The sequence below is a fragment of the Eschrichtius robustus genome, chromosome 4 (genome assembly GCF_028021215.1).
Source record: "Eschrichtius robustus isolate mEscRob2 chromosome 4, mEscRob2.pri, whole genome shotgun sequence".
Classification (NCBI taxonomy): domain Eukaryota; kingdom Metazoa; phylum Chordata; class Mammalia; order Artiodactyla; family Eschrichtiidae; genus Eschrichtius; species Eschrichtius robustus.
In genome coordinates, this window is record NC_090827.1 from 116574831 (window position 1) to 116587918 (window position 13088).

Here is a 13088-nt window from a genome sequence, read left to right on the forward strand (position 1 = left end):
AGTTTTTAAAATGTAAATACTTCAAACTTTAGACTCATGAGAAAGAATGGCATTTTGACAGGAAAATGCTGGGTTCAGAGAACCCTTGCCTTAAAGTCATCGAGGCATGAAAGCCAGTGCGGTGCAAGGGAAAACTCTGTTAGAGCCTGTGGTGGGAGGCTATGGATAATGAGAGACGAGGCTGGAGAGTTAGGACATTGTATCCCAAACCATGGCACTTGGCCTTCACCCTCTGTAGAGACTGACCCCCTAATATAGTAGGTGACAAAGTCTATTGGCTCTGGATTTGGACAAACCTGGGTCTAAAGTCCAGCTCCATCATATACCAAATTTCTTAGGCTGTTTGTAAGTAATTCTCCATCTGTACAATGGAGACAAGAGTAGGTCCAACCATGGATATGGTAGGCATTCACTAGTGTTGGTTATTAGCCATTCATACTCCTCCTCCCTAATTATCATAAATCTCTGAGATTCTTTTTTTTTTTTTTTTAATTTTACTTATTTATTTATGGCTGTGCTGGGTCTTCGTTTCCGTGCGAGGGCTCCCTCCAGTTGCGGCAAGCGGGGGCCACTCTTCATCGCGGTGCGCGGGCCCCTCACCATCGCGACCTCTCCTGTCGCGGAGCACAGGCTCAAGACGCGCAGGCTCAGCAATTGTGGCTCACGGGCCCAGTCGCTCCGCGGCATGTGGGATCCTCCCAGACCAGGGCCCGAAACCGTGTCCCCTGCATTGGCAGGCAGACTCTCAACCACTGCGCCACCAGGGAAGCCCTCTGAGATTCTTTTTGCTTTTCCTCTTAAAGCAGGACAAGGTCTCCCCAGTCTTGAAGAATTTACTACATAATTCCATTCATTTCCTTTGATCATGCTTTTTTTTTTTTTTTTTTTTTTTTTTAGATCATGCTTTTAACCTCTTCCTTTCAAGGCAAACTTCTTGATTAGGGGACGTAACACTACTGGCTAAAATGAATTTGAGAATTCATTTTATTAATGTTATTCTAGTCCTTTTTAACATAAAAAATCAAAATTGGGCATGTTGTACAATATATGCTATTTTCGAGAATTCATATAGTTTTGTGTTTAAAAAAATGTCCCTATTCTCCCATAGTCTCCACCATGGATACCAAAGTACTGTTTGAGATCAGAGAGGTATTGAAGAGAGAAAAGGTAAAATAAAATACCAGTATTTTAATAAGTCCAGTAAAACAACTTACAACTGGTCAGCTCTGTTTGTTTATACTCTACTATGTTTCCATTTCCAAAAGAATACTTAAACCACTGGTCTCATTTCAAAACCCAACTTAAATTTAGAAAAATCACAAAAATGTAACTTAAAGCAACCATGTTCATGGCATTTATTGTTCATAGTCACTGGGTCTTGAAATTTACAATATTTACAAATTTACAATAGTATATCCCCCATTAAGAAGGCAGAAGAAGGTAAAGAAATCAGAAAATATGGAAAAATGAGCTTTTTAAGGACTGTAAGAAATATCATGAAGTCCATTAAAAAGTAGAAAGTTTATACTCCTTACTCATAGAGAGGCTCTCAAGTTCTCAGAGCGCATTAACTCTTATTTTGAAAACAATTCTAATGATTTTGCTCATCTGACTTCCAAACCCTCTTATGATGTTATACATTAAAATGTAGGAAGAGATTGTGATAGAGACAAATTGAGAGCAGCGTGAGTGACAGCTGACAATGAAAGAGATGGAAAAGATTGCAATCTAATGCTACAAAATGTGGGAATAAGTGTCTTTTTCATAGGGGATATTTATAGTTTTGGCCGGCCAAGCATCTTTCTCCCCTTGTTTTGGTCATAGCACACTAATTTTCTTTTGTGGAATCCATGCCTCCTCTATTCCCCATACACACGGTTCATGTGAGACTCTTATCCTTCCCTCTCTAATCCCCATGCTCCACCAATGCTCCAGAGATGAGGACACGCTTGGCCAGCGAGGGAACTCCTTCCCTGGTCACCTTGACCAGTTCAGGCATGAGCATGTGACCCACAGCTGGCCAATGAGAGTCAGGTTTAGGGTGTTTACTGGAACCATTAAGAAAGCGTTTTCCTTCTGACAGGGTTGCTAAGCCCAGACTTGCTGTTGACAATCGTTGTAACATACAAGAAAAGCCTTCTAAAGAATGAGGTGACTAACCACAGAACAAAGCAGAGTCTTAATATGGAAAGACAGAAAGAGAAAGCTCTAAATTAATAATCACATTGCTGGTACCCCTGAAAGCAGCTCCTTTTCAGTTAGGTGAGCCAATAAATTTCTTACCAGTTTGAGCTGGGTTTCTGTCACTTGCCACCAAATAAATCCTTAGTAAGAATTTTCATACCTGAATTGGCCCTGAAGGAGCCCCTGTATAATAACAGATGTTTAGAAAGGTGATTCTACATCTTTAAGAAAATGAAAAGAAAAAAATTAGGTGGAAATATTTTGTTTTAAAAGGCATTAAAATATACAGTACAGTTTAGAGCTTTTCTTTTTTTTTTTTCTCTAGAATTTGTTTATTTATATATGCATCAAAATGTGAACTCAAAAACTATACTTCTTAACAAGATCACTTCAATTCTTTTCAAGTTGCCTGGATGGTTCATAAATATTCAAACCTAGCATTCTGTGTTGGCAAATTTGTAGAGCTTCTCTTTAAAGCGAATGTTAAACAAAAGTGTTGTATTCAGTAAAATAGGTGTCAGTTACCAATAAAATTAAAGTGAAATGCCTTGTTTTTCAACAATGCTAGTTAAATGATATACTATAGTTAACGGACCCTAATTAATTTTTTTATTGTGTTCATGGAAGTCTTTAAAAGTCTTTGGGTCCAGTGAAGGTCCAACAGAGTTAAGAATCGATGTGAGATGCTAGGTGTCTGAGATGGAAAAGTTAAAAAGTGAGGAAATATGGAGAAACTAGATGGCTTCTAAGCAGCTAAAAATCACTCATAGTTTAATGGAATAATAAAAGTTGGAAAGGCCTTTAGAAATTACCTTGTCCAATCTTTTTCATATTTAAATAAGAAAACTAAAACTTAGAGAAGCTAAATAACTTTTCTCAGTGAACACAGCCAATATCAGCCAAGCCCCATAGTAAAACTATAAAAATCTGTGAAATGAGATAGTTCTTTATATCTTTGATTTCATGTCCTTTCTATCAAGTCACTGCATTATAATTTTACATTTTTGTTATATTTTGCTTAAAATTCTACTTGTATATACCCATAGTTAATTATAAGTTTGAAAACACATTCCACAAGCAAATATAAATATTAAAATTTCTATCTTTTGTTCAGCTCTACTTTTTTCCATTGTTATCAATGTTATAGAGTTTATTACAAACAAAAAATTTTTACTAATCCATTTAAGTTGTACAACATTGGTAACAAAATGAATGAAATAAGAACTTTTATTCTATTCTCTTGACAAATATTGCTTACATATTCTGAATTATCAGTTAACTGGCTAGGTGACAACTTGCCACTTAAATATGACTTAAGATTCTAAGAATTAAGAAGCTTTTCATTTAAAAAAAAATCCAGTTAAACTTAGATGGTTTGAGAGATTTTTGTGTATCAGAAAATTATACTGAGAACTAGGAAGGCAAGGTACATTTTAAATAAACAGTAAAAGGGCCTATACACAGAACCAAGTTTTTTCAAGTTTTTTTTTCTGCCTCTCAATCAGGATATTGCTTTATTCAGACTGATACACAACCTGTAAACCATATTAGAAAAAAATGTATTTTTTTCAAATGCTGAAATTTTATAGACTTCATAAATTCAGTAAACAATGTGAGTTTAATCTAAGTTCTCTGACTCAAATACAGATTTCAATAGAAGAATGAGGCTTGACGTAAGCCCAGGGACATGGCTGTTATGACTGTTGTGACTGCCCACTTGCTTATAAGTTAGCAGGTCAAGTATTTTCTAAAAACAAATGCAAAGGCTATTGGCCAATCATGCCTCTCTTTAGCATTCCCAGTATATGGAATTTCCTACAGGACTGATACACATACTTAAAAACCATCTTGATTTAATTTGAGCTTTATTTTCCAGTATTAGGCACATATGCCACCAAAATCATAGAGCTGTGGACTTCAAAGGAACAGTCTCCTTTGTCTTTCCTCCAAACTTGAGAGAAAACTGCAGATCAAGAATAATAGATCAAGAATATGAGCAGTTCTGGTATGTATATATACGTAAATAAATAGGAAAAAGTCTGTTAACAGTAGTTGCCTTTGGGGAGGGAAATGGAGTTGTTGGAATTTCATTTTTATTCTCTATGTTTCTTTATTGTTAGTATTTTTACAATAAGAAGATTTTCAGGGGCTTCGCTGGTGGTGCAGTGGTTAAGAATCCACCTGCCAATGCAGGGGACACGGGTTCGAGCCCTGGTCCGGGAAGATCCCACATGCCGTGGAGCATCTAAGCCCGTGAGCCACAACTACTGAAGCCCGCGTGCCTAGAGCCCGTGCTCTGCAACAAGAGAAGCCACCGCAATGAGAAGCCCTCACACCGCAACAAAGAGTAACTCACCGCAACTAGAGAAAGCCTGTGTGCAACAAAGAAGACCCAACGCAGCCAAAAATAAATAAATAAAAAAAAATTTTTAAATGCAATTTAAAATACGTTTAAAAAGAATTTATGCAATTCTTAGAGCTTTAGAGAAAAGATAACGATACAGCTTTCCTTGGTAATAATATTTTTCACAGATAGACTCTGGTAATTTGATTTTAGGTAACTTAATTCCACCACAGATAGACTCTGGTAATTTGATTTTAGGTAACTTAATTCCACCTGCCACAATTTAAGTCATTTTTTTGTTTTTGTGGTTTTCAAAGAAGATGGGGGAACTGCCTAGAATCTTCTACAGCAATTTTCAAATATTTTTTTAAGCCAGAGATCTTTTGCTAAATGAAACCTTATCCTGAAATCCAACAAATGGGACAGATAAAGGTGGGGCTGCAGAAGCCCTGTCCACTCACCCCCGTTCCTCCTGGCAAGTGAAGCACACTTTGAAAACCACTTCCGTAAATATGCTTTCATGTACAGAAAGAGGTTTGTTAAATCAGCCTTCTCTTTTTCAGGTTATCTTGTTAATCTAAGTGTTTAAAAGTGCTTTCTGTAATATTCCAGAGGAAATGAAAGAATTATCAACTTGCAAATGTCCACAGGCTCTTGGGCAAGTAAAATACACTTACTGCTATCAACTGAATTACTGCTGAAAGATCATTACATGGATAAAGACTGGTTGTTTGTGTTATTTTCTGTCTTTGGTAGGACAGGCTGGCATTTAATGGGGTGACTGTACTGAGAATTTACATATATTGCTGGAGTACTCTATGCACTGTAGTCATGCATTTGAAAAAGCATCTCCATGACTGTTCATTAAGTACTCTATAACAATTATAATAAAAATCTCCTGTCTTTGGTGTTCATCCATTTATGTGTTAAAAGTGTAGGGTCTCCATATCATACGGTATTTCTATGTAGAACATATTGAAACTTTCCAATTTCTGGATTCTGCTTATCAACTCTGATCTAATGCTCATTTCCCAAAAGAAGCCCTATTCCGTCAGTGAGGAATTCAGATTAAGTGAAGAGTAGGGCTTAAAATTTCCTTGACAATTAATTACTGAAATGACTAAGAATGTCTCCTTGAATGAGAACTACCTTATTGGAAAGTATTAAGTGTTCCAACTGCATGCAATCAAGTTATCAAAAGAAAACAACCACTATTCTATTTGGTTAATTAATATAGTGATTTGATTGAATCATCATGAAGTAAAACACTATGCAACGAGATAGGAATAAAAGGAAATTATCCCTAGGTAAGAAGGGACCCAATACTTGCTTCTCTTTATAAAAAATCTCTCCCCCCACCCAAAGGCAAATATGTTTAATTGAAAGTTTAAAATATTACTTTTAGGCTTACTAAACTCAGAATCTCCAGAGACTGAATCTCCCCAAGTGTGGCAATGTGACTTATTACCTACCTAAGAGCCATTGCTCAGGTATGCCAGTGGGTCCCTTCGCCACCCCTAGGAATAAATCATGACTGGTCTAAGTCAATCTCTGTAACATCATTCCTCTTTGCCAGCTGTTGGTTTAAGGATGAGCATGATTCATTTCTTGCCAATGAAATTTGCGGGCAAGGTTACTGCGGACCACTGGGTAAGATCTTCCTTCCTAATATAAAGACAGAGAGGCAAGAGGAGAACCCTCTTCTCTTTGTGTGTGTGTGTGTGTGTGTGTGTGTGTGTGCGCGCGTGTGTTAGCAGGGGAGGATGAAGCTGTGGATGGGGATTGTGTTTCTTGGAATTCTAGCAGCCATCATTTATCCATGATGAAAAAGTCAAGATTAGCTAATGGAAAGCAACCTGGACCTTGATATCAACGTGCTACTGAACAAACCCTGGATCTACTTACCTTAAGACATTTCGTCGTATGAAAAAAGAAGCTTGTATTTTTGAAGGCAGTTTTGGCTGAATATCCTGTTACTTATAGCCAAAAGCATCCTAACCAATACAACAGGTGACTCTGATGCAGAGCCGTCTCTGGGAAGCTCTGATAAGGAGCAGCGATGAGGAACCTTTGGCTTACACGTCTCCCTAGCTTCTTGACATGGTGCAAAACCTTCACAGAGGATGAACAAATATTGATAGAACACTGCCTTCGTATCGAAATTTCTCAAAAATGTCCAGAAAATAACATTTCAGTAGCTAAAAATCAGTGCCAAGGTTTTTAGCACCATTCTTTTAGTCTCTAGAGATTGTATAGCTTGTAAGGTTATGTATTTTTTCTGCCCTATCCCTGAAGTTTAGTTGTAATATTTGAATATTGAATTTTTAAAAGTTGGGCTTATAAACATATGATTGTTCCTTTCCACTCATGAAACAAAACAACAAGAACAACAAAACACAACTACCATCACTGCCTGGGGTTTCATGTTTTACTTCTCTACTTGGTAAAGTTCTACGAGTCATTCAAGATCTAACCCAAATGTCACCATCTCAGTTAGTATTTCCTAACTCCATGTAGACTCTGTCCCTCTTTTTTCTCTCTAAGGACTCATTCATTCAACAAACCTCTATTAAGCTCTTACCATGTTCTAGCCCTTGTGTTAGGGATTTGAATGTGAACAGTCTGACACAGTTCCTATACTCAAAGGTTGCAACCTAGTCAGAGAATGACAGATCATTCCCTAGGTAACCATAATGAAGTGTGGTTAAGTTTTAATTTAAGGCACATGAGATAAGCAACCCCATCTTTTCACAATCATTGAAGTTCATCAGCATTTTACTGGGTTTCTATGGTGTGTAAACACAAGAGACAGAAAGATGACTGAGATGCAGTCTCTGCTCTTTAAGAAAGGGACAGAGATTGTTATGTGTTCACCAAACCAGTTTCCTCTGCTGCCTAGACACACAGATAGTTGACATTTCCCAGCCTCCCTTGCAGGTCAGTGTGGCAAGTCCCTGAGTCTGGCAAAGGGATGTCGGCATAAATGATGTGTTGTACTTCCATTGCTGTAAGAAAGCTCCCATGTTTTACATTATGTTCTCTCTTTTCCTGTCCATTGCCTGGAAACTAAGGACTCCAAGGTCTTAGGGAATGGCAAAGCCATAATATAAAAAGAGTTAGCGTTCCTGAATCACTGAGGAGAAGGCTACCAGCTGAACATCTGGTTGGACTTTATATGAATGAGAAATAAGCTTCTATTGTGTTAAGTTACTGAGGTTTTGGAGATTATCTGTTACAGCAGCTAGTGCCACCTTAAGGTAATTTAATTATAATGTGAGAAGTGCAGGCATAGAGTTAAACAGGGGAGAGCAGATAATGCCCTACGTGGCTGATACTTGAATCAAGCCTTGAAAGATGACTTAGTCTCGAAAAGAAAATAAAGACCATTACAGGCAGAGGAACCACATGATTAAAGGGTAAGGGGTGAAAAGGAAAGTGCAGGTACGGAATTTTGTGCACATCCATGTCAATGAGATCATAATGAGCATCATATGCAAGCTATGTGGAGCGGTCAGAGGAAAAAGGACATGGAAACCCTGAGTGTAAATCCTTCTTGTGTCATTGCCTCCTAATTGGGCCATTTGGGGCAAGTTACTTAGCCAGTCTGGACAATTTTCTTCAACCGCAAAATGGTGATAATGCCTACGTCACAGAAAACCTTAAACTAGTACTAAGTACATCATGGAGTCCCAAAAAAGTCTCCCCAGTGCTTTATCTTCCTTTCACGAGATTTTCCTTGAGAAAGAAGCATACATGTACTGTACCGAAGAGCACAGATAAGGGACACTGGTAAACTCAAACCTTTCATTCCTCCTTATGACCCACAGAAACATAAATAATAGATTCCTAAAAAAAAACACACATAAAGAGCTTTTACCGTATTGGCAAGGTATACTTAATAACTTTATAAGGCTGTTCAAAACTCTTTCGAACTTATCATCATTGCACTTTCCTTAACATGTATGACCCAAGACTACAAAGAATGCTCCCTCATTACACAAGTGCATATACAGGGAGCTCCATCTCCCCACATACTGGTTTCCTAGGCTTTGTGTGAAAAAGACGTAAATTCCTTTTCCCCAGAGGAAAAATCTGTTCTACCATTAGGGTTTGGGTGCCAACGAAGAGTCAGTGGCCTCCCAATTATCAACAGGACTCGTGAACAGTTAGTTACGAACCAGATAGTCAACAATCTCTTGTGATATACTCTGAGAATGTTTTAAACGAAGAAATGTTTTACATTATACTTGTAGAGAAAGAGACTTCAGAGATAATCTAGTGTATGGGTAACAAACTCAAATACCTTCAGGGGGCCAACTCAAATACCTTCAGGGGGCCAACTCAAATGTAGGAGTCTGTAGCAACTAGAGAGGGCAGAGCCCAAATGAAGGCATTCAAATCACTGGCAGGCCCTGGATCTAATCTCATGGTTTCATTTCCCATCTAAAGAAACTGAAGAGGTTAGGTTTAGGTGGCTTTTAGAGGCTATACAGCAAACATATTACTCAGAGTCAATGCAGAAAACAGACATGATGCCAAGTATTTTAAGCAGAAAGAGATTTTATACAGAGAATTAAATGAATTGTTGAAAGGCTAGAGATTGTTGAAAGGGCTACAAGTGCAGGGTCTTGGCTGGGCCTCTAGGAATGACTTCTAGAACACTACTAGATGAGCCAACAGGGAATATACTATTTTTGCCACAATCAGGAGACCTACAGGAACCAAAGAGTTCAAGAACATACTGTACCTGTGACCCTGAGAAGCTGGGATCCGGAAGTTGTCTGGACAGGGAACTCAGAGTATGTTCACTACCTCCCTCAGCTGCCTCTTGACAGCCAGAGAGCTGGTGATTCAACACGGCATGCTGAGTCTGGTTGCTGTAAGTTCCTCCCAACACCCACAGCTCTGGAGCCTGGACACTGGCACCTTGTGCACCTTCCGTGCTAACAGAAGAGAGCCAAAAATATCAGGGAGGAGCAGGGAGGCTTCTGCCTTATCTCTGCCTTTGGAATCTCAGGCAAGTCATCCAGAACTCTAATTTACACCCAGAACTCTGACTGGAAGGGAGTCTGGGAAATGTTTTTAGCTTTCCTGTTTCTCCTGTACAAGAAGGCACACTAGCCACAGGTAAGAATGAGTGTGAGTGCCAAACTTCCATATCCAGCACAGCAACTTTCTGTGTAGGCCCCACGATTCAGACCTACATCACTGATTTTCCCTACTTATTCTATCATGCCTTCTATGGAAACCCTAAAAAGGCAAAAATCTAGTCAATAGGACTGTAATTCTAAAGACCTTAATATGCTAGAAAATATGTGAACTGGTCATTTTGCTCACATCATTAGTGTAGGGTAAATCACACTACCTAATTAATCGTTAGGTATATTCTGATCCATAGAATTTTGAGCTTCTGAACTGTATTCCATTCTTATTTGTACCTCCTGTCCCCAGGCTTGCTTGGCCCACAGACGATGCACAGGTATTTGCTGAATTGAAACGTTTCACTCTTGACTTAGAAACAGTAAACCAGAATTTCATGAGATACTGTATAGCAGCAATAATATCAGGTGGAGGGCTCATTATAGACGAATGGGGAAAGGGGGTTTTAGCCTTTCAGAGAAAACAGAGGTAGATCTGGCAAAGTAAAGCACCTGCTCTGTCTCTAGCCACTGGTGTCCTGGATTTCTTGATGGAAGGCTAAAGTTAGTGGTGTCTTCCTGCTATTGATCTTTTGGGCAACAAAACACACCAGAATCCAGGGTGAGATAACAAGGCTGACATAACAAGCTGATGCCTGGTAAGTAAAATAAAGCCACAGACTCAGCGTGCGCTTTGAGCAGGGGCTTATTTATATTCCCCAATCAGGAGGAACTGATTAGTCTTAGCACATCAGGGGTGCTAACCCAGGCCACAGTAGCAGCAACGTATGGTGGATTTTAGAACTAAAACAAAACGAACAAGAAAAACCTACTCCAATAACAACTAACGACAGGAGACACACACACACACACACACACACACACACCCACCACTCTGCGTACAACCAGAAGGCGCTGGGCGCTAGCTCCCAGCCTCTGGCCCGGCACTAGAGGATTGCCACCACGGCCGCCGGTTTAATTTACGCTCAGTGCTCTCCGGGGGCTACTCACCTAACGCTCTCCGGCTCAGGCAGCCGGCTCAGCCCCACGGATGCGAAAAGGGGCTCAAAGGCCTGCGGTGTAGCCTGGCGGAGCCGGTTTCCGGGTGGCGCATCGCCCCAGGCGGCGGCGGATGGGGCAATTATTGCAGATAACGGGGCACTGGGCGCGCCGCCGGGTGTCCGCGGCCCCGCCTTCCCCGCGGCGTGGGCGGTTCCGGGAAGGCGGCCGGGCGCGGGCTGTGTGGACCGCTCAGGGAGCCCGGGCGGGTTGGGACCCCGTAGCGGCCACCCCACGCGCTCTCCGCGGGTTTGGGGTCTCAGGGGGCGGGCGCGCGGCTTGACTGGGGGCCCGGAGCACCGCGGGTCCACTTCCCGGGACCTCGGGGCGGCGCCGCGCGGTGGGCGGCCTCGCCGGCCCCTGGGGACCGGACGAACGCGTCTCCCCGGGAAGCTACAGGGAAGGTTGCCCAGCGCGCGCCGACCCTGGCGACGTCTCGGCCGGCGATGACGAGCTCCTGGGCGAGGGCGCGCAGCACTGCCTCTTGCGGAGCCACGAGTGCGGCCCGGGCAGCCAGTTGCTGGCTTTATCGCTCCCTTCTACATTCTGGATTTTCACTCCACCTTTTTAGTTGTGCTTTTTAGAAATGTCTTCTCAGGTGGGGCGGGAAGACCTCTCTTCAGGTGACCAATTAAGTGGGATAAAAGACTTGTTCTTCTCCCTTTTATCGCTTAACACTTGCCCTTCTTGCGTTTCAGATTTTAACTTTTCCATCAGCATTCATTTAATTCTGCCTTCCATTTCCGTGTCTTCCTTTCCTCTATATTTCCCTCCCCCTCCCCTTTCAACTAAGTGTGTGTATATACGCGTGTGCCCCTTTCGGAAGTGAAAATTTTCTTACCTGTTTTTCACTCCTTTAAGCAAGTGCCAATTTTAATCGCCCTTTTGCAGGCAAGAGGTACAATGTCACGTAAATGTCTCCACCAGGCAGAAACCACTCATTCTTCCCTCTTAGGTCCTCCCTTATGGAGAGAATGGATGAACCTAGGCTCCGTCTATTAAGCTTCTCCAGAGCATCTAAAATGATTATTTTCCTAAACGGAACTCTTCCTCTCGTAAAGCTCGCAAAAGTTTCTAGTGACATCCAGCTTCCTCTTATAACAGGAATCAAATATATTTTTCCATTTCTTTCAGTCATATGATCATTGATACATCACATGATTTGATCAACACGACTTTGGAGAACATTGAACTTTTTGGCTAGTTTTTACTTCGTTTTTATTGTTTATAATGTTTTATAGTTTATAGTTATCTCTGAGAGAACTAACTCTGAGGGAGCATTTGTTAATATTTAAAATCCATTTTGCAGTATTCATCATGTGTTTATTTATGTATTTGGCTGCACCGGGTCTTGATTGCTGCATGAGAGATCGTCCATCTTCCTTGTGACATGTGGGATCTTTAGTTGCGGCACGCAGGATCTAGTTCCCTGACCAGGAATCAAACCGGGGCCCACTGCATTGCGAGCGCCGAGTCTCAGCCACTGGACCACCAGGGAAGTCCCATCATGTGTTTATTTAGAATTCATTTTTTCATAGCTTACATATACACGTATAATGGCTCAGAGCATGAAGTACTTCATAAAAGCTTAAAAGCTTCAGTGTTCATTACTTCACTTGATAAGAAGTTACAGCATTTTGATAATGATACATCAAAAGAAACCCAAGTCATTTGGCCCAACTCCCTAATTTTACAAAGCAAAAAACTAAAATGGAAGAGAAATTGGATGACTTAGGTTCTAGGTAACCAACCAAGCTACATGTGGTCCAGTAGTGGAATACCTGGTCCAGAACCCTAAAGCAAATCTTAAGATCAATGGACTCTTCAGGAATGTTAGTCAAAATATCCTTTGCTGTCAGATTTTATTTTATTTTATTTTTTGCTGTCGGTTTTAACTTACCTTCATCAACTGCATGTTCTTCCTCATACATAAAATTTTAAACTTTCATTGTCCATTTCAAAATTTTCCTTTTTAATGTTACAGTTCTAAGATGAAAGATTAACTGCTCATTTACTGAGTATCTACATGTGCATCATACCATTTGGTCTTTTGAGGTAACAACAAATAAAACACAAACATAAAACCCTGAAACTAAAAGAACAAGAAAAAACTTCTCCCTAGTAATCTGTTATGGAATTATTTTCCATGAATTTAAATTTCTTATTGAAACTTTTATTTTCTTTAATTTTATTTGTTTCCTGTTACATGATTTATTTCTGATTTTTCATCCAGAGACTATTGCTAAGTTTCATGTTCTCTTGTCTGTTATCTCAGAATTTGGTGAGGAAATCTATACTTAATCTAAAAAATATTCTTCAAACTGACAATACTGTAAGGTAGTTAACTATATGTTTCTTATGTC

General features: G+C 40.2%; 1 protein-coding gene across 1 annotated transcript in view; it reads right to left on the reverse strand.

Annotated features, from left to right (window-relative positions):
• The window catches only part of SLC9B2 (solute carrier family 9 member B2), a 51156-nt gene extending 40017 nt beyond the window's left edge, over positions 1–11139 (reverse strand). Inside the window, exon 1 of the mRNA XM_068543247.1 lies at positions 10678–11139. The gene's annotated coding sequence lies outside the window, so the exon portion shown is untranslated. The remainder of the gene's footprint in view (positions 1–10677) is intronic.
• Positions 11140–13088: the final 1949 nt, after the last annotated feature.